Consider the following 25798-nt stretch of genomic DNA (forward strand, 5'->3'; position numbering starts at 1 on the left):
AATATTTAAAAAAAAAAGAAAAAATCTCACTGAATGCACAGAGCTACTCCAATGTGCTTCCACCCTTAGTGACTAGAATTTTACATAAAAGAAATGAACAGCATCAATGACAAAGGGCAGCCTTGGCGGAGTCCAACTCTTATCGGAAATGAACCCGACTTACTGCCAGCAATGCAGACCAGAGTCTGCCACCAGTCATACAGGGACCTAACAGCCCATGTCAAAGGACCTTGTACCTCATATTCCTGGAGAACCCCCCGAGGGACACGGTACACATGCAGACTGGTTGGGTGAACTCAGATGCATCCTCCAGGACCCTGCTGAGGGTGTAGAGCTGGTCCAGTGTTGTACAACCAGGACAAAAACCACACTGCTCTTCCTGAATCCGATGTTAAACTATCCGATGGACCCTCCTCTCCAAGACCCCTCAATAGACCAAGGAGGGTTGAGTGTAAGCCCTCTGTAATTTGAGCACACTCTCCAGTCCCCCTTTTTTAATAGGGAGACCACCCTGGTTTGCCAATCCAGGGGGACGCCCACTGAGGAGCTCTTTGACTACCTCAACGACCTCATTCCCAGAGATTGGAGAGCCTGACCCAGAATCCACAGGCTCTCCTTCCTTAATGGAAGGCTTGTTGGTGGGATTGAGGAGGTCTTCGAAGTATTCTGCCCACCGGCCCACAACACCCCAAGTCGAGGTCAGCAGCACACCATCCCCATTATAAACAGTGTCGGTCCTGTACTGCTTCCCCCTCCTGATTCATTGGATAGTGGACCAGAATCGACTTAAAACAGTGCAGAAGTCCTTCTCCATGGCCTCTCTGAACGCCTACCATGCCAGAGTTTCTGCCTCAGCAACCACCCAAGCTGCATGCCGCTTGGACTGCTGGTACCCATTAGCTGCTTCTGTAGTCCCACAGGCCAAAAAGGTCCTATAGAACTCATTCTTCAGGCTGACAGCATCCCTCACCAAGGGTGTCCACCAACTGGTTCAAGGGTTGCCGCCGTTTCAGGCACCGACAATCTTGCGGCCACAGCTCCTATAAGCCACCTCGACAATGGAGGTGTGAACATGGTCCACTCAGACTCAATGTCCCCCACCTCCCTGGGAATGTGTTCAAAGCTCTCCTGGAGATGGGAGACTCTGCCAGACGTTCCCAGCAGACCCTTCCAATAAGTAAATTGCTGGACACATCTGGCCAAGTGTTTGTCCTCTAATAATCTTTAGATAATTAGATTCTTTAATTATAATTGGAGCAAAACATGTTTCTACAAAATGCTGGCTCAGAGTTGCAGATTACTAATGCTGCATCATAAATTCTGATGTTCCTTTCCCTTTACAGTGCTACTTTGTATTTGTTACATAAAAGCCAACCATTTAAGATTGGTGTTTATAAATGTGAAATCTTCAGTTTCCTATAGCTAATGTTTAATTAGTCATCCAGTAGGAAAAAATAGTTTAATTTTCACTTATAATAAAAAGTTTATTTGCTCTGTTCAGTGTTGGTCGTATGATTTACATACACCACCTAAACATGTCAATTGCTGTGTGAAATGAGTATAGTAGAGATGCAGAAAGAAGGAAAAAAAAATTAGAAAATAAAGAGCAGAAACCAACTGAGATGATGTATCTGTGTTTTACAGAAGTAAGAGAGATGGAGGGATGTGTCATCCATACGGGAAAGCTACATATGTCCCTGTTCCTCTGATTGCTGCTCTCTAATGAGCATTGCGAATCGTGAATCTTTTCAGAGTAAATTGTTGGAGACATCTGGCCAAGCTTTTTCTCCGATGCAACTGAAATGTCCCTCTAGATGGGTTGGCATGGCAACCTCTAACTGCTATTCAGGCGCATTGTGGGTTGAAAGGTTTAGGGTCCATAGTTGAAAATCCATTTGGGCCTCTAGCAGAGTGCTCTGCTCACACTCCCCAGACTTGAGGTGCAATAAATACTTCATCACCCGAGGAAAAATAGATTCTGTTTATGAATGGATTGCATTCATGGTACAAACATGTCACAGGTTTTGTCTTTGTTGCAGGGGTCACATTAGTGGTGGAAAAATCAAGTGGTTTGGCAGTGATGTTTTTTTTTTATATAATATGTTGTCCATACAAAAAAGTTTAGACAATTTTTTTCCCCATTTTTTAAAAGTCTTGTATTATATATTTCTGTCTTCTTACACATTGAAAATCTTCATAGTTTAATGGTCACAGGTAGGCTTTGGCTGTGTGGAAATAGTGAGATGCACATTGGGGGTGGGGAACTTGGGTCCATCCCAGCAGTTAGCTCCCCACAACAACACTTAATGACCCCTGTACTTCAGCTGAGATGGGACACTCCATCCACTGAATTATCTCAAGGGTACTATGTTTGAGAAAATTATCCCATCCTCAGAGACAAAATTGCAGGGAATTTATCATCACATTAGCATACTTTGTTCTTCAGGCCATGTTCTAAGTCATAGAATCACACAAATGAGGACTGCACTGTTTCTGCTGCTGGATTCACACACAAGATCGATTAGCTGCGATACATTACCTAAAACTGCATGTTTATGACTGACCTCAATACTACACAGCAAAGAATGTACACATTTGTTTGTCATTTCAATTCATCACTTGGAGATACCAAATATGGTTAAATGAAGTCCATTGTAGAGCATAAATTCCTAAAAATGTACATTTAAATAATAAAAAAAAAACCAACAATAAAAAACAGTAAAATAAACATTTAAAACAAACAAATAGCAAACCCCATGAAGAAAGATCTGAGGCCAGATGTAACACACGCTCAACTGTGCAGGTCAACATGCCATTTGTTTTGTTTTGAAATGTAAAAAAGAATTTTTTTAAAAAAATTTTCTAAATTTTTGGTTGAATGAAAATCTTTTCAAACCTCAGAGGTTACATTAACTTTGGGCTTAAGTGTATATGTTTCTTGGAAAAATTTTAGAACAAGAAGATCAATCCATCCATTTTCTCACACCCTTATCCCATTGGGGTAGTGAGAGGTGCTGGTGCCCATCACCAGCTATCAACGGGCAAAGGCAGGGCACGCCCTGCACAGCTCAGAACAAGGAGATAAAAATGAGAAATTAGGCAATGCTTAATGGTTGAAATTTTCAATCTATTCAAAAGGATGTTTATTTTGAAAATATTTATGGTTTTTGTAGTCCAAATTATCTATACATATAATATTTTGTGTTATTTTTTTAAACAGTTTATTGATTAAATCATTAAAAACTCCCTCCCAGTCTAATGTATTTATTGTCAAGCTGAAAACACATTTGAAAACTTGAAATCTGTGGAATTTAATGTCTGCTGTCTGAATTTCCATTATTTTTCTCCACATTTGCAGGTCAGTTGCTATAGCAACATAAGCAAAGGAAGACTAGTGCTTAATTGATCCACTAATGCATTTAGCTGTACACTCATCACAAGTTGCTTTTGTTACCAGGTCACATTTTAGGGACAGACATTTACATAAAAGCATTTACTGATGCCAGAACCAATCATTATCAGCAGTTTTCACTTTTGTCTATTGGCAACAAATGTGGTGTAAACACTGCCTATTATAGGCTACAAAATTGCTTCATCAGGGAATTATTATAATATTGACTCTAGTGGAAAACTAGTTTGGCAGGGATATTTTTTTGTAAGTAATGTGAAAAATGCTAATTATTAGTTGCATTACAAACAAAAGCAGCAGTCAGTCATTATTATTAATTATGAATGAATAAGGGTTCCGGGTTTGTTTTTAGAAAAATATCAATAGAGTTAATCTCACAAGATACACAATTTTCAAAGAAAAGCATATTGGAGCCACAATTTGAGAGATATATATATATATATATATATATATATATATATATATATATATATATATATATATATATATATATATATATATATATATATATATATATGTGTGTGTGTGTATATATAGCTATATACTGTGTGCACAATTTTTACTCTAGTTTTGAGGATTCATTTCATTGTAAAGAATAACATAAGCTAACCAGAGCCAACAAGCCCTCTTAGTAAAGAAAGAGAAAGGAAAAGGTCATAGGGTCCTCAGAAGTTCTGGTGCCCCCCAATAATGCCTGATTTTTTTTTTTACATTCTTTTCATTTCTGACGGTGTTGACAAAAACTAGGGACAAATTTTAATGGAGTTGTAAAATATATAAAAATTATTTTTAATTCAATTCATTGATACTTTTATAATTATTTATATGACTACTTATACTTAATTGTCATAATATATAATTTTAGTATTTCTTTAATTGTTTTAAACTATTATAATGTATTGAGTTCTGCTCCTGGACAAGGGCTTTTACATGCATCATCCACCGACTACAATGTTTAAAATAAAAAGATATTCAGCAAATACCTGGAAAATATACATTGTTGTGCTCACATGACCCAGGTTAGTTTAGTCAGATATTTGAAAAAATTATATTTTGCTTATATTTTATTGAAATTTTGTGCTTTATCCCCAAGACCTGTTTTGTCCCTATTCTCAAGAATCACTGAGCTAATCTACCACAGCAATTATTTATTAAAAACCTTAAGCCTAAAATGTACTACAACAACAGACTAAATGTTCTGTTCTGTGTGCAAAATTCTTGAATGTTTTTTGGTGTTAAATCCTAAATCATGAAGTGGCATTGTTGTCAGTTGCTATGGCAACAAGTCTGCGTAGCCTGGCGAATACAGATCACTTTGCTGTGGATCATAGCACGAAATTAATACCTACATTTTAAGTTTCACTGAGTTAACGCCGCTATGGATGACATGTAAAAGATTAGTCTTTTTGCCCCCCAGCGTTGTACGCATGCGCGAAATTTCCGTAGGTCCAACAACATGGAGGGTGTCTAAGTCATACGTCAGAGCCTCACCAGCAAATGAACCTCACCGCACGTCACTGATACTTAGTATACTTTAACGTACTTGTTTGGAACAACTTCAAGTGTACTTAGTATACTTTATAAGTGTACTTTTTTATGTACTATTTATATATTTTAAGTGTACTAATTCTGTCATAGAATTCTATTAAAAATATACTTTCAATATACTTTAAATATATTTTAAATATACTCCTAATGTATTAGTAATGTATTTAAATTACACTTAATTTTTAGTTTTGATTTACTGTTATTGCTAATAAAGTACAATTTTAAATACTCATAAGTCTTCTTTATTCCTACTTTCCTATTTTGTACATTACATGCATAACTACACTACAGTACTTACATTGTTTTAGGCTACAATTACATGGAAAGATTAATTACACAAGATGTTCAAGGTAATTCAAATATTTTGTTTTATTATCGACATTTTAAAATTGTCCAATTTTACTCAACTTTATGAACTTTACATAAATGATCAGTTTACATGTCAAAAGTGAACACAATGAGCATGAAAATTTAAGAGTGGCCAAAAAAACATGAAAGTTATTACTTTAAAGAAGAAAAAATTATAATTACATTGTGCTTTCAATATATTACCATTTTGGTAATATATTACACCTCGGGGTGGAAAAACATTTCTGGGTGTCTTCTTTGCCTTTTTCTGTTAGAAGTGGAAAAAAAATAGTCAACAATGCCATAGAATCAGCTGATGTTGGCATTAACTATGAAGCTGTTTTAAGTGTGGACTTAAGGAGACAAACTACCTTAAAAGCTTTCCAGCCATGATCTGACTACGCTGATCCTTGCAGGGTAGTAAGGGGGGCTGGTGGTGCCCATCTCTAGCAGCCATCAGATGAGAGGCAGGGTTCACCCTGGACAGGTCACCAGTCCATCACAGGGCCCTGAAAGCCAACAACAAATGAAAATGTAGCTAGCTGCTCAGTAAAAAAAATAGTTACACCAAGAAGACGATGTGAAGGTTCATCTTCAGAGCTGGTTGGTGATCTGGTGGAGTCAGAGCTTCTTCTGAGACAGGAAAGTCTTTAGGTTTCCTAACACCTGATTTCTCTGGCTTCCTCTTTCATCTTCATTTGCTTAGACTGCAAACATATGTTGAAAATAAAAACATTGATGAACAAGTTATAACAACAATCTCACAATATCAAAGTCTCTCTGTCTTATGGAGCTTAATTAAAACCAGGTTTAGTTTATGAATAAAAGTACAAGTCGCAACAAACAGAGCCTTTATGCATTTATAATATGAAGCTGAATGGTTGCTATAGTATTAATCATACAAGTCACAATTACATTGATAAAATAATTATTTATGAAACCAACGTAAGTTATATATCTTTACTGCACTGTTTATAATTAAACGGAGATAATTAATAAGCAAATTTACCACTAGCTAGTGTTGTTTATTATTTGTATTGACACACGGAGCATAAAATCAGTCAAGAAAAGTATTCAGACTTTACTTATTTTATTCACTTTCAGCGCTGAAAGGAGACACTTTTACCATTACATTCGAGAAGAGTTTCTAAAAAAGTCTGTGGAGCCTCTGAGGAGAAGGAGGTTAGCTGATTATATGGACTGAAGACACTCCCTGAAATCACACCATGTCTCTGTGGCCTGATAAGTTTTTGTTCTCTGAGGAATGAGCCTTAGTGTCTAACAGAATCTAACATGTAACTCTTTACTATGGGCCCTTTGTCTAACAGCATGTGACTCTTTCTCGACCTTGGTAAAGCGTCTCAACATTCCCCCTGTTGGGCTCCAAAAGAGCCCAAAAAGGAGAAGACAAACCCTGGAGTAGACACTGTCCCTTCCGGAAAACATCCCCCGAGGCTTTTACAAATGTTGGCATACATAGCATCATTTCAAGTATTGATGTAGTCTTTCATTCATTTCATTTCATTTCATTTCATTTTGGGGGTAAAAACGGCCAGGGCACCCCTATGCCTCTTAGGCGGTGGATCGAAATCACAATGTCCCCCTTACAATCTAATAAAGAATATGTAAAGATCTAAAATTTTAAGGAATGTTAGGGTTAAGATTGGAAAAAGGAAATTCAACCCTCCATGGCATTTACTGTTTCTTTTTTGTGGTGGGAAAAAAACGTCGTCCTGCAGTCGTGCAGAGCAACGCTATGCCATAGAAGGTTAAAGAACTGTAAAAAAGCAAAATCTGAAAATGTTTTCAGTTTTTTCTTTAGTAATAAAAGTTAAAAGAGATACATGTAATATTTAATGACACATGAAATGGTTAAAAGTTATATTGAGGGAATTGTTAGAATGTAGTGAAATGCAAATTGAATGAAGGATCAGGATGTTATTTCAAAACTTAATAAAATGCCAAAAGAAATAGTGTTGGGTTAATATTTTCAAATGAATAAAATGTAAATGAGTAAGAGTTACTAAAATGCAAAATCAACAAAGTGTTAGGTAATATGCAAAAAGTCAACAAAATGTTAGAAGAATATATGTTTTAAGTTAAGAACTAAAACAGGAACCAAATTTAATAAAAGGTAAAATGAATAAAAAGTAGATATTACTGAAACGTTAATAAAATGTAAAATTACAAATGTCAAGATACTATCCTTTAATGTGAACAAAGCAATAATGAATAATACGTAAAACGATCTATTAGTACGTTAATAAACCAAACTTATTTGAAATTTTAAGGTAATATTTAAAAGTTAATGAACCACAGAAAGGATGCAATGTTAAATGAAATGAAATGGCAAGAAAAGCTTAGAAGTAATGAATATGGAAAGACACAGAACATACAACGAACACTTGCATTAAACAGCAAACCAATAAATCAGGATCAAGGCAGGACAGTCAAAATATACCGGTATGAATGAACTATGATGAGGAAACAAGTAAAACTGCTTTCTAAGTAAAATGTAATAATAGTAATAAAATCTAATCATATTAGTCTCTCTATAGCGAGACCTATCAACATCAAATCAGTTTCTGCGTGTGTCCAGATATGGGGCCGGCGCAGCTTGATGGGAAACCCCGACAGGCCCGCGAGGCTTCAGTGGCGTTTCAGCTGTAAATTGGTCCACCAATTATGGAAGGCGCCCACAGTCTCACATCCTGGCACACCCAGAAAGGATTGGACTTCATTCTGCAAAACAAAAACACAACAAAAAGTGAAATCAATGGATTATATAAAGAAAATTAAAGTGAAGGAAAAAATATATTTTTGTCATTAGATACTAGTACTGCCCTTAAACTCTAGAACTCTTTCGGTTCTGATAGGCAGGTGGGGTTCTATCGGTACCACTGCTCTTCTCTATGTTGGAGGTGATGCACTGAACAGCCAAGGACCTCAGGCAGGGAACACAGCAGCATCCACAGGAGAGCAAGGAAGATTCTTTGAGATTGTGCATCATCATAATGTTTTTTTTTTTTTAAAAAAAGGCTGCTCCTTGAAGCTGAAGATCAGGTTCATATATATATATATATATATATATATATATATATATATATATATACACACTAAGCCAATAGAGCATCAATATATCAATAGCATGTTATTTAAGTTCTCTTAATAATAGTTAAAGAAATGCTTAAATTAAGTAACATATTTTAACCTTCAAAAATAGCATTGCTTGTTTTAAGTGTTACCATGTGCATATGATCAGACAAAATCAGAAATCAAACAAAAAGTCACGTAAAGGATCAGACTATGAAATGAATGTGCAAAACTGCCCACAGTCATGTTTTATCAAAGGAATATCATTTGAAATGTTTAAAGGAATGATCCCTAATAGAAACTTTACCAGAAATCTTAAACCATATATAAATCTTATGCTTTTGTTATTTTAATCAAATTCAATCAAATAGTCCTCATTTAATAAGAAGTAGAATATTGTAAAATATAATTGATAGTGTGAAACATTAATAATCCGTGTTAAATTAAGATACCTTGTAATATATTCCATTCATGTAATAAAAGACAACCCTATTTTGTCTCAAACCAAAAACTGTAAATTATGATTATAAGAGATGTTTAGGCATTATTACCAATTACACATAGCACTAGATTATTTTTTTAAAATTCTGTCAACCTGTTTGACCCGCTTTAAGCAGTTCCATAATTGCTCATTTGTAAATTCCCCATTTAGACCAATTTAATTTGAATTTAAACCCTCATATAATGATTAGCCTGTTTTTTTTTTTTTACAAGAATAAAGTTAACCCTGTCACTCCATATTTAACTGACTTATTTTATTCTCATCATGGTTTTAAATCCCAAAAGTTCAACAATTTTAACCTTTAAAAAATTGGTTCTTTTGAAACTCTTCTATAAAATATTTATTTAACTGAATTACCCTCTTTTGTAGTGTTTATCACATTTATCAGTGTTTTTGGCAGTTTTGGGGAGAAATTTGATACAACTAAATTTATTAAATTATATAATGTTCAAGTTAGACCTTCCTGTATGACTTGGTTAAACAAATTATTTTTGAATTATAGCAAGAGAGATGCAGCAATCAAACAATCCCCTCCAAGTTTTAAGAAACACTATTTTGTACAATCTATTTGACACATGACATCATTGTTAATTTTAATGTATTCAATTCTGAATATTCAGTATTAGTTTAGAAACTCATTCGAATTGTTAAAACATTTATGAATTTTGATTTAACCTCTTTTATATTTTGCTGAAGCCCAAAACTGAAACATTTCTCAATAGATTAGATTAACTCACAATCTGTAGATTAGATTATTTCCATGCATCTCCCCCTGTTTCTGTATCGGAACACTGTATAGTGTTTCGGTACAGAAACTTCTAAGAAACCCACGCAAATCAGTTAGCCCAAATTTTTTTCATTGCTAACTATAACAGTTGGATTTGAAAGAATTGGGTTCAGTAATAATTTGGTTCAGTAATTTTCTGAAGAGTAGATTTTCCTAAGATTTGAAATGGATTCCAAATAAACCTAAATCAAAGATTGATATACTAGTCCTCATATTTGTAGCCACAGTAATTTGAGCCAACTAGAACTTAGACTATCCTCTTTTGTATGTGAAGTGTGATTGGTTATGCTTTTGTAAATCAGGAAATTAACAATTTTTACTGTACTTTTATCCTTTTTCAATCGTTGTCATGCTGGAGGAGAGAAACACATTAGCCAGCTGTTGGACAATCAGTTATAATCATTCAGGCAAACAAAATATTTCTGTAACCTGCAGAAAGTTCTTCTAACATCTAACACTTTCTGTGTTAGATGCAGCTGTACCTGCTGCATCAAGCTGCATCACTTGTACCATTAAACATATCCTGGGGGTCAAATAGCAGAGGTCAGAATGCAAAGGCAGTAGACTGTGAATGTATTGTAAATAAACAAAGGTGAGAAAAATCAATTCGAAAATTCAAGAAAAACTATTAAATACTACCAAGTTTTGTTGGCAGCAATTTTGTCTCCAACCTGTAGACTGAGTGAAATCCCAGGGGCCCCGGGGCCCAGGCCACATGACCAGAGGCGAAGAAACCAGGACCAACCATGGCAACAGACAAACAGAACCGCCCCTGAGTCTCAGGATGTCTTTACATGTGATGTTCCATTTGACCCAAAAGCTGTCCAGGGCAGCATTCAGTCCCGCTGTGCAGAAAAATCTGGACAAAGTATGTGGCCACCCGTGACAGAGCGAGGGAGAGACGTAGAGATACAACATGTCATTGTTTTCGACAGTGGTGGAGAAAGTACCCCAAAAATTTACTTAACTAGAAGTACAAATACACAGACAAAAATGCACTCAAGTAAAAGTAAAACTACCACAATAACATTTGTACTTAAGTAAAAGTAAAAAATTACTGGCTTTTAAAAATACTTAAGTATTAAAAGTAAAAGTACTTGCTGAATGGATTACCTAATCGCTAATATCATTAAGTGTACCGATCGTATTCAATTTGAATATATTAGAAATGTGCCATTTTAATGAACAATGCCACAGATAAAGCATGTTTTTATTGTGTTTACTCTGTAACATAGTTTAGATTGTGATTCTATGTGATTCTATGCATGATAATTTCAGGGATGGAAACATCTTGTCTCCTGTTCAAACATAAAATGAACTTCACTTTTTTTTGCCACTAGTGGCATTTATTTTTAAAGAAATCCAACAGAAAGGGGATGGAAAGAAGGTGGGTGGGAGAGGACAGGCAACCAAGGAGCCAGTAGCAGTGTTGTAGTCAAGACCACCTACCCAAGACCAAGTCAAGACCAGCACCCTGGGCTACATGACACAAAACAATTAACTTTTACCTATCAAAATTGCTTCTCAAATTGATCTTAAAGATCCACATTCCCATAAAACACCTAGATATTAAATGCTTAGAGCTGAAATACATTTAATCAGTAAAGATCCGTCCAGAAAAATCGGATCGTTCCTGAATATCATACCACTTTATTGCACTTTGGTACCAGCGTTATCCCATATATGCGACACCTCAGTCAACACCTCCACACAATAATTCAGCGCATGAGTGACAACTTTTTTTTATCGCAGATGCAACATGTGTCTCAGTACAGCTAGCTTTGCTAGCAACACGTCCACAGAGCTTACCTTTCTTTAAGCTTTCCTTCCAAGTTGGACGAAGTCCCACCGTCTGTGAAAGCAAAGTGCTGCTGATTTTACATGTCGTCATATCAATATATGCAGCGCTATTATATTACTGACGATTAGACAGACATCTTCTCCCGCTCAGAGGAAACCACTGCGCATGTCTTGGAGCTCCGCGTGCGAGTAAAGGGGGAGGCGATGGGTGACAACAGACACTAAGTCACGTTATTGCTTGGATTTCACAGCGCCACCTTAAGTCCCTGAACTTCACATTTTAACGGACAAAAAGAGCAATGCGACTTGGATGTAACGAGTAACGCGACACTTTTGTAGAAATGGAGTGAAGTAGAAAGTACAGATACTTACTGTAAAATGTAGTGGAGTAAAAGTAGAAAGTACCCATTATTAAATCTACTTAAGTAAAGTACAGATACACGAAAATTGTACTTAAGTACAGTAACGAAGTACTTGTACTTCGTTACTTCCCACCACTGGCTTTCAAACCTCCATCTCACGTTGGGCCGAAGCCGTTGGTCTTTTCTGCCATAGGAGACCCTCAGAAATCACGGCTGGGTCTCGTCCTTTAGCCAGGTGTTTCCTCAGAGATCCAATGGTAGATCCCGTAAGCTGCAATCCGTCCTCATGTGACTACAGGAAAAATCAATCCAACCTCACTGACCTCTGTGGAAGCTGTCAGAATCGTCCAATAGGTCTTTGCCCTCAAACAGCAGTCCAGCAGAAGATGGTACAATTCATATGTGTAGAAAGTGCAAATGTCCATGTCAGCACGGCTAAGAACAGCGGAGGCCTGAAGCTGAAGACAGAGGCCTTTCTCCTCACCTCCTCGCACGGCCCTGAGCCCCCACGGTCCCCGTCAGACCACGGGACTACTAGAGTAAAACACAAAGTAAATTAAGAAAATAGCAGTGTATGCCATCTTTTGCTCACATAATTATAAATTAACTGTCTTTTCTGTAGCTTGTGATGTAGAGAAAAGTTCACTCTTTTTTTTTCTTTTTGTTTGTTTTAGGCAGGCTCAGGGTCACTGGATAAGGTCAGATAAGGTCCACTGCCTCAGTCCCTGAGCTCCAAAGAAAAGATAAAATAGAAACTCCTATCAAAAATTAAACTCTTAAGAAATTATTAAAATGTAAACAAATTTAGTATTTCCAGCTACGTACACTTTTCATAAATTAGTTATTAAAATGCATATGTAAAATAATTAATTTAATAGTGTCCAATTTTACACAAAAGCATCCATGTGAAATTGCCATGCTTTTAGACAACCGGTCAAATTTCCTTAATAATTTAGGTCAAAAAGAAAACTGTAATCAAATATTCTTTGTTCCATTAATGAAAATATTACCTTTATCCTGATATTTTTCAAAACAGCTGAGTGTTGTATTTATGTATTGTTCTTTTTAGAATTTAAATTTTTTTTTCACATTTTGTCAGAATTTTTCTCCATGCCCCTTTAGGGGCTCCATAAAATCTAAAGTACTTTTAACCAAAATGTTCTCAATGATAACAATTACATCCAACTGTAACTTTATACAATTAAAATTAGAGGCGATGCAGGAAACTCACCAATCTGCAAATAAACATGGCATAGACATTGATTTAAGCTATTAAATTTTACATTACCAATTTTAATTTAGTAAGAGCTTCTATATAACTCTGTATTCAAGTCATGCAGGAAGGAACAGTATAAGAGCTCATAAAATGAACTCACAATATACCAATGCCAAATGAATAAATTCATAATTAAAGATATCTTTGAACCGACTAGTAATTAGAGTCTATTTCTTCTCCTCCCCCTGTTGATATAATTTAAAAATTTGAAAGCAATTTTGCATTTGTTACTATTCTCCAGAACTAAAATATTACAGGGTGTGTTACAAGTTTCCCAAATCTTCTGTCTAGAATTGAAAGTAGACTCTGAGATGTTCTAAACGTAGAGTTTTATCAGAAATGTTTTATGTTTGTCATTTACCACTATGTTTATCATTTATCATTTCCCCCTTTTGTTTTCTTATGTAAATAGAAAATAAACATTTCTGACAACATTTCTATTGTTACCAGAAATATTTTTCAGAGATTATTTTTCTGTACATATTTCTAAAATGTCCAACTGAAACTGTACTGCAAACGCCAAAAGTTTTTTTATTTTAAACGAGTTCATATCAGAATTTGGATTGCTTTCCAGAAAGGCAGTGTCAATGTTCTGTTTGAACCGACAAAAGTTCAAACAGAACTTTTGTTGGTTCAAACAGTTGAACCGACAAAAATTGATCAACTTGATCAATCATAAGTTGATCAATTTAGGCAGAGGAGCAAAAAATGTGGACAAAGATTATGCAGTACAGTAAGATGTCATTGCGTTTAAAATCAAATGTTCTGTTGGACTTGAATTTATGTATCAATTCAATCAAAATGTAAGGCAAACAAGTGTTGTGAGCCAGTTGTTGTCCATTCAGTTTTTTTACATAATCAATTATTATCATATCCACTGTAAAAGTTTCCTCATGTCCAATTTGTGCCTTTCTACCAAGACATGCATGTGTTTCAAAAGCAGCAGTTAGTTCAGTTAGTAAGTTAGTTAGTTTGTTTTTAGAAAAAAACCCAATAATATTAATAAAAATGAAAAAAAACAACAACATGTCAAACCAAATAAAACAGTTTCGCAATAAATGCTATCTGGTTTTAAACCAAAGCTGAAATGTGATTATTCCTCTTCTAACATACTATTTGCCACTTTGAAGTAAGGTAACCAAAATATCTAGATTTAGAATCATTAATTGTCTTTGAGACAAGAATATTTTGTAACCAATGTAATTGAATCTGGAGCTGTTTCATAATCACCCTTTGAATCAAACAAAAATTCTGTTCCCTCTTTAGACATTTTAAGGTGACCAATTTTCAAATAAAAAGAAATCCTGTTTTTGATAAGATAATAAGAGAGAAAAATATTGATTAGTCCATGATAAAGTTCAAGTCTGCTATACACCTCAATTTTTCAAGTTTCATTAAGTTTAAATTTAAACCCGTCTACAGCTAAGCCGAGTTTCAAAAACTTCAACACATCAGATGTCACTTTATTTGTTTACAATTTTACCTGTTATGTAATTTCATTCATCCTTCATACAGTTCATTTTACCACATGTGAAAATAGTGAATTGTGCCGGATTAGTTTAGTTTCAATCAGTTTTCCCTTAGTACCCCGAAGGCTGTCTGTTTAACAGGTCGCCTCCTTTATTCTGCACCAGGTATTCTATCCCTTTTTTCAGTTTTTCTCTTTCTCCCTTATTTTGATATTCATCATGCTCTGCCAAATAAGTTATTAATGCTTCTATTTGCTCACCGAGCGTAATCCATGTCCTGATGCCCCACTTTGGATCGTATTTTTCCTTTTCAAGTTCACCCTCCATCTATTTAGGTTCAAAATTTAGGCTCAAAAATCACCTCTTCTCTCTCTTTTTTTTTTTTTCAGTTTTGCTCGCACGGCGGCGAGGAAATCAAAGAGCAGAAAATCAAACCCAGCAGGCAAAATCAAAAACCTCCCACATATTATAATTTCCCAATGTTGGCCATGGTTTTAAAACACATTGCAATAAACAAAAAAGAGTACATTTAAACACATAACGTCTGCTCAGCGGCAGAAGCTTACACACACAGCTGATAGACACACACACAGCTTTACACAGAAATGGATCCACGCTTTTCAGCTCCTATTTTTGTCCTCTTTTATCACTTATTACTTCACTTATTATTCTTTAGAGGATCAGACCGCGATCGACCTTTATCTTATTCTCTTATCTTATCTCTTTTATCCTATGGAGGACCGCTTTCACCGCATTTCTTGCGTTTCTCAAGCAAAGTTTCAGATTGGCTATCCAGTTCTTTTCTGAGGGGAGTACTCCCTGAGGATAAAACCGACAAAATCTAGCTTTTCCCTTCCCCGCGTCTGGAAAAAGTCGGGGACGGCCAGTTCTCACTGCAAGCCAATCAACCTTTTTATTTTAACCCTTAATTTTAACTCTTTACTATAACTCTTAACTTTTAACTTTGACTCTTAACTCAACTTTACTCCTATGAACTTGAAAACATTTAGACAAACCAGTCAAAAGCAGTACGAACGACAGCTGACAACTAACAATGATTGACAACTTAAGACAACTTAGTGGCAAGCAGACAAACCTGGGAAACAGTACAGACAACAGCTGATAACTGAAACTTATACAGACCTGAGAAACAGTACAATGGTGTATTTTAAGGAACAAGTGTCCTTACCTTTCGTGTGGGCCCTACACCAGGGTACTGCTTCGGAAAGTGCGCCTGAACGGCCAGTCCAATCTCCGCTCATGTGTCAACACAAAACCATCCTCTGCTACCAACTGTTGGGAATGGAAGTCCCAGTTGATGAATCATAAGTTGTATTGACACACGGAGCATAAAATCAGCCAAGAAAAGCATTCACTTTACTTATTTTATTCACTTTCAGTGCTGAAAGGAGACGCTTTTACCATTACATTCAAGAAGAGTTTCTAAAAAAGTCTGTGCAGCGTCTGAGGAGGAGAAGGAGGTTAGCTGATTATATGGACTGAAGACACTCCCTGAAATCACACCATGTCTCTGTGGCCTGATAAGTTTCTGTTTCTCTGAGGAATGACCCTTAGTGTCTAACAGAATCAAACATGTAACTCTTTACTATGGGCCCTTTGTCTAACAGCATGTGACTCTTTCTCAACCTTGGTAAAGCGTCTCAACACTAGGAACACGTCAGCAGCCTTCGTTCCTTTGGGCTCCTTTTGTGACACACATTTCATTTTCATCGGTTGTTGTCCAGTTGTGTTTTCGTCTAACTCTGACTAGGACGTCACCAGCTTGAATTTACCAAAATTAGTAACTATTGTCAAGGCCCTCTCTACTTTGAAGGGAATATTATGCAAGTAAAAATGGTAAATTTTGACAGAGTCTGTAATCTAACCTGTGTTCAAGTTTTTTCTTCTGTTTATGGTGTTTAAAAAAAAATAAAAAATGAAAGTGTGCAATACCGCCACCAACTGGTCTGGAGTGTGAACTGGAGCTAATCCTGTTGATAATAATCTGAAAATGGATTGGGTACTTTCTTAAAACATTACATCATGATTATAATTTTTTATTCTTTGCAATTTTAACAAAAATAGTAAAAGATTATTAAGGCAACTAAAAAGGCATAATTTTTAGATACTTAAAAAGTATGCCTAAAAATTACATGAAAAGTACTTTATAGATGCCTAAAAGACATACTTCTGCATATGTATTCCATCCATCCATTTTCTTACACCCTTGTCCCTCAGTGGGGTCGGGAGGGGTGCTGGTGCCTATCTCCAGCTAGCGTACCGGGTGAGAGGCGGGGTCACCCTGGACAGGTCGCCAGTCTGTCACAGGGCCTGCATATGTATTAATTAGTTTTATTTTGTAATCAGGTTGCTGCGTGTTGCAGACTTCTGCCCAGGTCCCTCTTGAAAATGAGATCTGGATCTCAACAGGGTTCACTCGGTTAAATAAAGAAAGGCATACTTTATTAGCCTAAAATGTACACTGAGATGTAATTTAAAACATAGTGAAATTAATCTAAAGTAGTGTTAAGTGAATTTAAAAAAATTCTATTTTGAGCATATATTTTAAAATATACACAAAATATATTTTAAATATACTTGAACAAGCGTATATTTACACTTGGGCAAATATATATTTTGTTAACTTTAAGTATACTTTTATTTAATATATTAAAAGTGTATTTTGGTACAATTATTTTTAAGTGTGTTTGTTTAAAGTTATAATTTCGAAATTGGTACAAGAATACTTTTAGTATACTTCAGATATATTTATAGGTAGTACACTTAATACATAGTATACTTAAAGTGTACTTTCATAAACGTAAGTGTGTTTGAAATATACTTAAGTATACTTTTTTTCACCTGGGTTCCTGAGCTAAAAGATTAGTATTGTTGTTTCTAAATTGAATATGAACCTGTTTTCTTTGACAGAACTGCATATTTTTTATTAATTTGACCATTTCTCATTTTCTGCAAATAAATATTACATTTTTGCTTGGAATTTCAGATTCATGTTGTCAATAGCTCATAGAATAAAAGAACAAGGCTTATTTTATTCAAACACATATCTATAAAACGTAAAATCGGAGAAACTGATTATTTTATGTGGTCTCTTCCAGTGCTGTATATGTGTGTGTTTGAAGAAGTTTTAACTTTTGGGTCTGAAGTATAGGAGGCAAATCCACTCATTTTGTTTGTTACCTCGGTGGTTGGCCAATATTGTGTCACCAGGGCAGGACTCTATAGGAGGGTGGAGTAAAGGAGAGAAGTGAGCAGGTGTTCACCTGCTGCATGCATTGGCTCAAAGCCCACCTGTTAAATGTCAAGACAGGCACGTGGCAGGGCACACATGCATATATGTGTGTGTGCAACTGTGTTAGGTGGTGAGCTGTTCTGGGAGCTCATGTGAACACGCCCAGGGAAACTGCCTATGTCACCCTTATCAGAAACATCTACTGACACTGATGCTGTGCAAACCAGAACTAAGAGGACCCAAAGTTTCAAGCTGACCTGTTTTAGCAACGCAGAGGTGCTGCTAACCATTCTGTTTGTTTCTAGGAACTGAACTCATAAATGTTTTTTTGGCACAGCTATTTTCACTATTTGCCTTTAATAGGAAACAAAACCTTGACCAATCACTAATACTGTGGTGACCAGAGCTGATGCTCCCATTTTCTAAGCTAACTGACAATACTGACCAAGCACCTTATCATCTGCAGATTGTGATACAGACATAGCCAACCAAACAGCTAAGCCCACCTTGTGATTGAAACTCTAGCAGCAGGTTGGCTCAGGGCAGAAATGATAGCTTAGGACAGTGGACAGCCTCCTGCATGTTTTAGTTCTCTCCCTGGTTTAACACAACTGTATCAAATGATGGCTCATTATAATGCTTTATGTGTGTTTGTTTTATTGTGTGGACAAAAAGCCAATGGAATCCTGCGTCCCCGAAGCAACCGAGTGAATGAAGTGGTTAGATATGCTAGTGCGGGTTATTTGCGACCACTTCTTTAAGTCACCATCTCTCCACTCAATAGCTGTAGGTAGCGGTAAAACAATACTGCCACATTTAAGCTGTGCTAGCTGATGTTCCCACATATTTTATAGCCAAAGACCTTTGACAAAAACCGGTTAGCGAGTTGCTAACATGTAAACAAATGGCGATTCCAGTTTGTGGCGAAAGTCATAAATTCCTCAAAGCCTCATGGGGGCTAGGAATAAGGTGGATACAGAACAAATTACTTTTTTGATATATTAGGAAATATGATTCTGTTATTGATCAAAACTTTAAGGAAATCTGAGATGAAGAGCTAAGAGTCTCTGAATTTGCCATAAGAAAGATGCCGTCTGTCCTTGCCCCTGGGCCAGATGGTAAAGGGACTGAACTTATAGCACTTTTCCAATCATTTTGACCACTCAAAGGGCTTTACACTAGAGTCATATTCACCTATGTGCACTCACAAACACTTAGACATTTATACACCGATTGGTAAGCACTGTGAGGTTAAGTGCCGTGCCCAGCATCACATTGACTTGTGGCAGGAGGAAACTGGAATCAAACCTACAATGTTCCGATCACAACAACAAACATTTGTTGTTTCAGGCTGTAGAAGAATGTGTTAACAAGAAGGAACTCAGGGAAACTATGAAACAAGAGATAATTAAACTACTCCCAAAACCTGAAGACACATTTAAATAACTTAAAGGATATTACACTGTTAAACACAGACTACAATAACCTAACAAAAGTTTTGACATCAAGGTTAAAACGGGCTTACCTAAAATAATTAGTCAAACAGAATCCGGTTTTCTAAAAGGCAGATCTATCCATATCAACATCCGCCAGGTTCTGGACCTGATTGATTATAGTCACAAAATAAAACATGATGGTTTGATTTTGTTTTCAGACTTTCACAAAGAATTTGATTCTGTGGAACATCAATTTATTATTAACACGTTTCAGATTTGGAAATAGATTTCTTGATATGATTACCATGTTTAAACACTAATATTAACAGCTGTGTGTCTCCGTCACAGGCCACATGAACCAGATTCCAAGCAGAAACCGGAATCAGACAAGATTGCTGTATCTCGCCTCTCTAATTATAGTCACAGGATTACTATCAATCACAGTTAAAAACTCTAATATTGAAGGATTAGAAATATATATATTTCTAATCCTTCAATATTAGAGTTTTTACCAGAAAACCATCACAAGCCAATTTGCAGATAATATTTGTCCTAAAAAACAAAGAACAAATTCCATTAGCTTTAATGGAATTTTCTGCAGCCTCAATGCTGCAGCTAAATATAAATAAATGTGAAATTATGAGCATTTATAACTGTTCTGATTCTTCAATCTCCAATAATCCAGTTAAAAATGAAATGAAGTACTTAAGAATGTGGCTTACTAAATGTGTAGCTACTAGTGAAAGAAAACATTCACAAGACAACATTGACAAATGTAGTAAGACCTTAAATAATTGGCTTCAAAAAGACTTGTTAATGTTTCTACAAAACATTAACATTATTATAAATGTTTGGTAGAACATTAACAATAACTAAATCTTTATCCAGGCTGACGAATCCTTCATGTTCTTTAGCCGCCCCTTAAATTTCATAAAACAGAATAAATTTACTGTAACTTTATTTTCAAAAACAAAAACCGTTACATCAGAAAAAGAGATTTGATCAAAGATTATGAGGAAGAGGATCCACAAAATGAGGTGGGATCAAGACAATTAATTTTTAAATTATGAACAGTATTTTAAAAATTAGATGGCTCCAATCCCGTCTAAAACATGGTAATCTTATTTGGTTTGTTGTGCCATCATTTGTATTTCAAAATGTTGGAGGTTTTGAGTTGTTATTGAAATGTGATTTTCAATTGTCTAAACTCCCCCTACAACTCTCTTTCTTCTATCAACAGGTTTTTTTTTACAGTGGAAGATAATGTTAAAAGACAAATCAGCCCTCATAATGTGGAACAACAGAGCCATACTATGTGGTAGAAAATAAACATTTATGAAAAAATGGTGTAATAAACAAATCTGGTCATTGACTGGATGGATAGTAATATTCTCAATTTGTAGTAATTTAACAGGAAGTATGGAATTGACTGTTTGCTAACAAATTACAAGAAAGTAAAACTTAGTATTCTAATGTCCTCATTATGTCAGTAAAAAGCAATTTATCTAATTTATCCATTCCAAGTGTAACCAAGAAGAGAAAACATTCATTTTTTTCATTTTATTCACATCAACAGACTAGCTCTTTTATTTTGGGACCAAAAAAGAAGAAGTGTGATTCGTCATCCTGTCATCTTCAGGGTGAGTTTGAATTAATTGTCAGTTGTACTTTGGGAATGCAAGATGGAGGCTGTGGAAAAAATAGTGCTGAAATATCTTGGTGAACTTAAATACTGAAAAAAGTATTATAAAAATTAATTAAGCTATTGCTGTAAGAATTAATAATAAAAAAGATTTTAATAGCTGTATGCAATAATCTCATTATTACAGGCTTATTTTTTTTACTTTGGCTGCATTGGACTAATGGATTCTCTCCTAACAGAGACGGTGAGCCTGTTAGGAGGCTCACCGTCTTCTTATTTTTTGAGAAGAACTATAAATACTCATTGAGGAACTTCCATCTTTTCTCCAATGTGAATATAGTGGCAACAAAACAGACCACTGGATGAAAAAAAGGAGCTGAGCAAAAAAAAAAACACAACACAATTTAACTTGACAAACAAGACTAAATGAAACATTGAGCTCAATAGGACTAGGGTTTACTTTTATATGCCAGCTTGTTATTCTTGTTTTGTTTTTGCTAAATGTGACTTTTGAACTACTCTATTTTAGTCTTTTCTACTAAATCTTAACAATTACTATTTTTGATCATTTCCTGCCACCAGTCAATTAACTTCACACTCACATTAATTCCTTTTGTAACCCTACCCAACTGGTCCATAACATCAAAACTATTTAAATGTTTTTTGCTAAGCCCAAGTCATACAAGACTACATAAGATTCAAGTTGAGTAAGTAAACATTATAGATAATAAATGCAGGAATAGGTTTTTGAATGAGTAGTCAATAAATAACATGTACCCAGGAAGAACAAAAAGCACAGTTGCCTTACAAAATTGTAATATATTTACGATAGTTAAAACTAGGACAAAGTATTTGAAATTCCCAATTCCTCCTAGATATAAAGAACTACATTTTAAAAATAATAAATAAAATAAGATATATTCTTTGGATGAGTTCATAAGAGAGAGGTTTAATTTTAATGTTGAGAATTGTCGGGGGGATTTAAAACTCCTTTGGAAACAGCTAAACATTTGTTTTATGAATGTAAAGAAGTACTAAACTTATGGGAACTATTTCATAACCTTTTGTCTTATAAAGTCATAAAGATGGATTCTGTTTCATTACAAAATATTCAGTTTGGTTTATTTGTCAGAGAAACATTTTTGGAATTTCTAAAGAATGTTATTATTGTAACAAAATATTACATTCATAAATGCTGTTATGCAAAAATGCTCCCTCAATTTATCTCTGATCTCAAAAATGAACTTTCTCTTTTAAAAAGATGTCTTGGTAAGATGTAGAATAAAAACGCAGTAAAACTGTTTGAGTAAACGGAAGAGTTTCAGTTTGTAGCCCCCCTTAAATGTCTTTATTTATTTTACTCTATTTTATTTTTCCCACTAATTTTAGTACTTTGATAGAGCCCCTGTTCCCAATTGTGATTTGTAAACAGTAGAAGATGTAATTTTTTTTTTCCTGCATTGTATGCTATAGACCTGTTGATGTGGGTATGTCGTTATTTTTGTCAATAACAAAAAAGTTCTGAGATGGGAGGGAGTCAGAGTCCTCTGCTTTTAGGCCCCGCCCAGGATGTTCATGTGAGAATGCAACCAAAACTTACAATGACAGCCAAAGATTTCTGACATGTGCAAATAAAAGTTTTGCAAATAACCTTTTCACTTCATGAGACAAAAATTAGTGATTTCAAATTTTAAAAAAGTTTTTTAAAAACAAAACTTTTTTGTTTTAAAAAAAGGTCATTACAATTCCAAAGGTTTTAATCACAATTTTATTTTTTTATATTTGTGAAACAAATTTACCTCCATAATTGTATGATGTATTTGATGTATGTGAAAATAGTTATTTGTCATGTTGGATTGAAGTTTTCAGACCCACATGCAGGAACACACATGAAACCGGCAAGTCCTTGGTACATAAAGATTTAATTCACAGAGAATTTGTCAGCGATTTATAAATATCGCTATTGGTATTTGGCCAATACCAATAAAATTGGTATTGGCCAAAATCTAAATCGGCAGGTCAGGCTTTTTAAAGATCGGTAATTGGCCAGAAAACTGCAATTGGTGCAGCCCTACACACATATACATGACATTCTTTGATTAAATAAATTTCTCTTAAGCGTTACTCCAATTGCTAAAAATGTAATTTATACCAGGTGAGTCTTTCTCCCCTGGAATGTGGATTGGTATGGGGCTGATTCTGTGCCAGAAGTTTCACATAACTTGGACGTTGATGTAAAAATAATGTTTGTTTTACCCACAAAATGATTATGCTCAGCTGCAAACAGCATATCCCCAACTACAGCTTAGAATATCTCATCAATGTAGCAGCTATGTAGCCTGACATAAAAACATTTTGCTAGACAATGTCAAAAATTGAGAAGTTTTAATTATTATCAAACGTTATCAAATATGGCATTTTAAACCCAAAAATACCTCAGGAATATACAGAGCCAACCATGAGAATCAACTCAGATAAAGCTTAAACTCAGTTTCACACAAACACAGAGACCCTAGTACAGTGGTCCCCAAACTTTTTCCTATGAGGGCCACATCATAGGAAAAAGTGCTGGGTGGCGTTAAGGTTGAAACTGTTCAGGGGGGAGGGGGGGTGTATCTCGATTGATTTTTACCCAGAAAGCACATGGGCAAAAACCGTTAGTGAAACGGTCACTGGGACTGACTAGCAGTGGTGGAGAAAGTGCTCAAAAAATGTACTTAAGTTAAAGTAAAACTACCACATTAACATTTGTACTTAAGTAAAAGTAAAAAAGTACTGGCTTTTAAAAATACTTAAGTATTAAAAGTAAAAGTACTTGCTGAATGGATTACCTAACTGCTAATATCATTAAGTGAACGGATCGTATTTAATTTTAATACATCATAAATGTGCCATTTTAATGAACAATGCCACAGATAAAGCATGTTTTTATTGTGTTTACTATGTAACATAGTTTAGACTTAGATATGTGATTCTATGCATCATAATTTCAGGGATGGAAACATCTTGTTTCTTGTCCTAACAGCATGAACTTTACTTTTTTTGCCACTAGTGGCTTTTATTTTTAAAGAAATCCAACAGAAAGGGGATGGAAAGAAGGTGGGTGGGAGAGGACAGGCAACCAAGGAGCCAGTAGCAGAGTTGTAGTCAAGACCATCAACCCAAGACCAAGTCAAGACCAGCACCGCTCGCTACGTGACACAAAAACATTAACTTTTATCTATCAAAATTGCTTCTCAAATTGATCTGAAAGATCCACATTCCCATAAAAAAACTAGATATTAATTACTTAGAGCTTAAATAAATTTAATCTGTAAAGATCCGTCCAGAAGAATCGGATTGTTCCTGAATATCTTGCGACTGTATTAAACTTTGGTACCAGCGTTGTCCCATATATGTGACACCTCAGTCAACACCTCCACACAATAATTCAGCGCATGAGTGACAACTTTTTTCATCGCAGATGCAATATGTCTCAGTACAGCTAGCTTTGCTAGCATCACGTCCACAGATCTTACCTTTCTTTAAGCTTTCCTTCCAAGTGACGCTAAAAGTTGGACGAAGTCCCCCCGTCTGTGAAAGCGAAGCGCTGCTGATTTTACATGTCGCCATATCAATTTATGCAGCTATTATATTACTGACGATTAGACAGACATCTTCTCCCGCTCAGAGGAAACCACTGCGCATGTCTTGGAGCTTCGCGTGCGAGTAAAGGTGGAGGCGATGGGTGACAACAGACACTTAAGTCGCGTTATAGCTCGGATTTTACGGCGCCATCCTTAAGTCCCTGAACTTCACATTTTAACGGAAAAAAGCACAACGTGACTTGGATGTAACGAGTAACGCAACACTTTTGTAGAAATGTAGTGAAGTAGAAAGTACAGATACTTACTGTAAAATGTAGTGGAGTAAAAGTAGAAAGTCCCCATTATTAAATCTACTTAAGTAAAGTACAGATACACGAAAATTGTACTTAAGTACAGTAACGACGTACTTGTACTTTGTTACTTCCCACCACTGCTGACTAGTATATATTTCATTGAGGGAAACCTGGAATGCGGCGTTCATAACAAACGTGTGTTCATCTGCTCTACCGCTAGCAAACAACCATACTGATTGAATAACATAAAAGTCAAGCAGTTCCCTAAAAGTCCAACAGATGGCAGCAATGCTCCATGCAAAACAAAACACCCACAGTTTATAAGACACACTTCCTGCTAAAGAGCCCCCTGGTGGGGGGAAATACAATATATGAAAAAAAATCTGAATGCTCTCTGGTATTGTTCAGGGGGCCGGACCAAATGTGGCGGCGGGCCGGATCCAGCCCTCGGGCCGTAGTTTGGGGACCACTGCCCTAGTATAAATGTTTGACTGTTGAACTGGACCGTTCAAGCTAATTTTCTATTAGCAGCTTTACAAATCTTTTTCATTACATTATATTACAAAGGCACATTAAAACAAACTTTTATCTTGGCTTTTTTTATTCTTCCTCTTTCTTTTCTCCCTCCCTGAAGAATAAGTCCTATTTGGAGACATTGTTTTGCTTACTTGACTTCTGACTGGAGCTTTGGACGTTTGAATGGCACGGCATTCATTTTGTTAAAATTAATGCATAAGGAAAAATTAGCCAAAATCTATTATTAGCGTAATTGCTGTCAGTAGCATGTGGGGCATCACTAGCATGTTATCTGTCATTGACTTACTCCATTCAGTATACTAAACATGGCTAATAAGTAAGAAAAAAAAATTAGCTGAAGCTTATTTTAGGTGAAATGCTAATGCTAATGCACTGGCTTGCGCAAGCCAATGCCATAAGAGAGAAAATGCTAATAAAGGCTAATATTATTGTACTACCTATGGTGGTACATTAACA

General features: G+C 35.6%; 2 long non-coding RNA genes across 2 annotated transcripts; both read right to left on the reverse strand.

Annotated features, from left to right (window-relative positions):
* Positions 1 to 5311: 5311 nt before the first annotated feature.
* Positions 5312 to 8304, reverse strand: LOC145552771 (uncharacterized). Its single transcript, XR_014088870.1, has 2 exons — positions 5677 to 8304; positions 5312 to 5573 (listed from the first exon to the last, which is right to left on the reverse strand). It is a non-coding gene; the product is annotated as an uncharacterized LOC145552771 (long non-coding RNA).
* A 2728-nt stretch (positions 8305 to 11032) lies between these two features.
* LOC103469633 (uncharacterized) lies at positions 11033 to 16422 on the reverse strand. The gene is made up of 2 exons (XR_534376.3): positions 15784 to 16422; positions 11033 to 12383 (listed from the first exon to the last, which is right to left on the reverse strand). It is a non-coding gene; the product is annotated as an uncharacterized LOC103469633 (long non-coding RNA).
* Between the last annotated feature and the right edge of the window lie 9376 nt (positions 16423 to 25798).

Source organism: Poecilia reticulata, chromosome 9, assembly GCF_904066995.2.
Source record: "Poecilia reticulata chromosome 9, P_reticulata-male-v2, whole genome shotgun sequence".
Taxonomy (NCBI): Eukaryota; Metazoa; Chordata; class Actinopteri; order Cyprinodontiformes; family Poeciliidae; genus Poecilia; species Poecilia reticulata.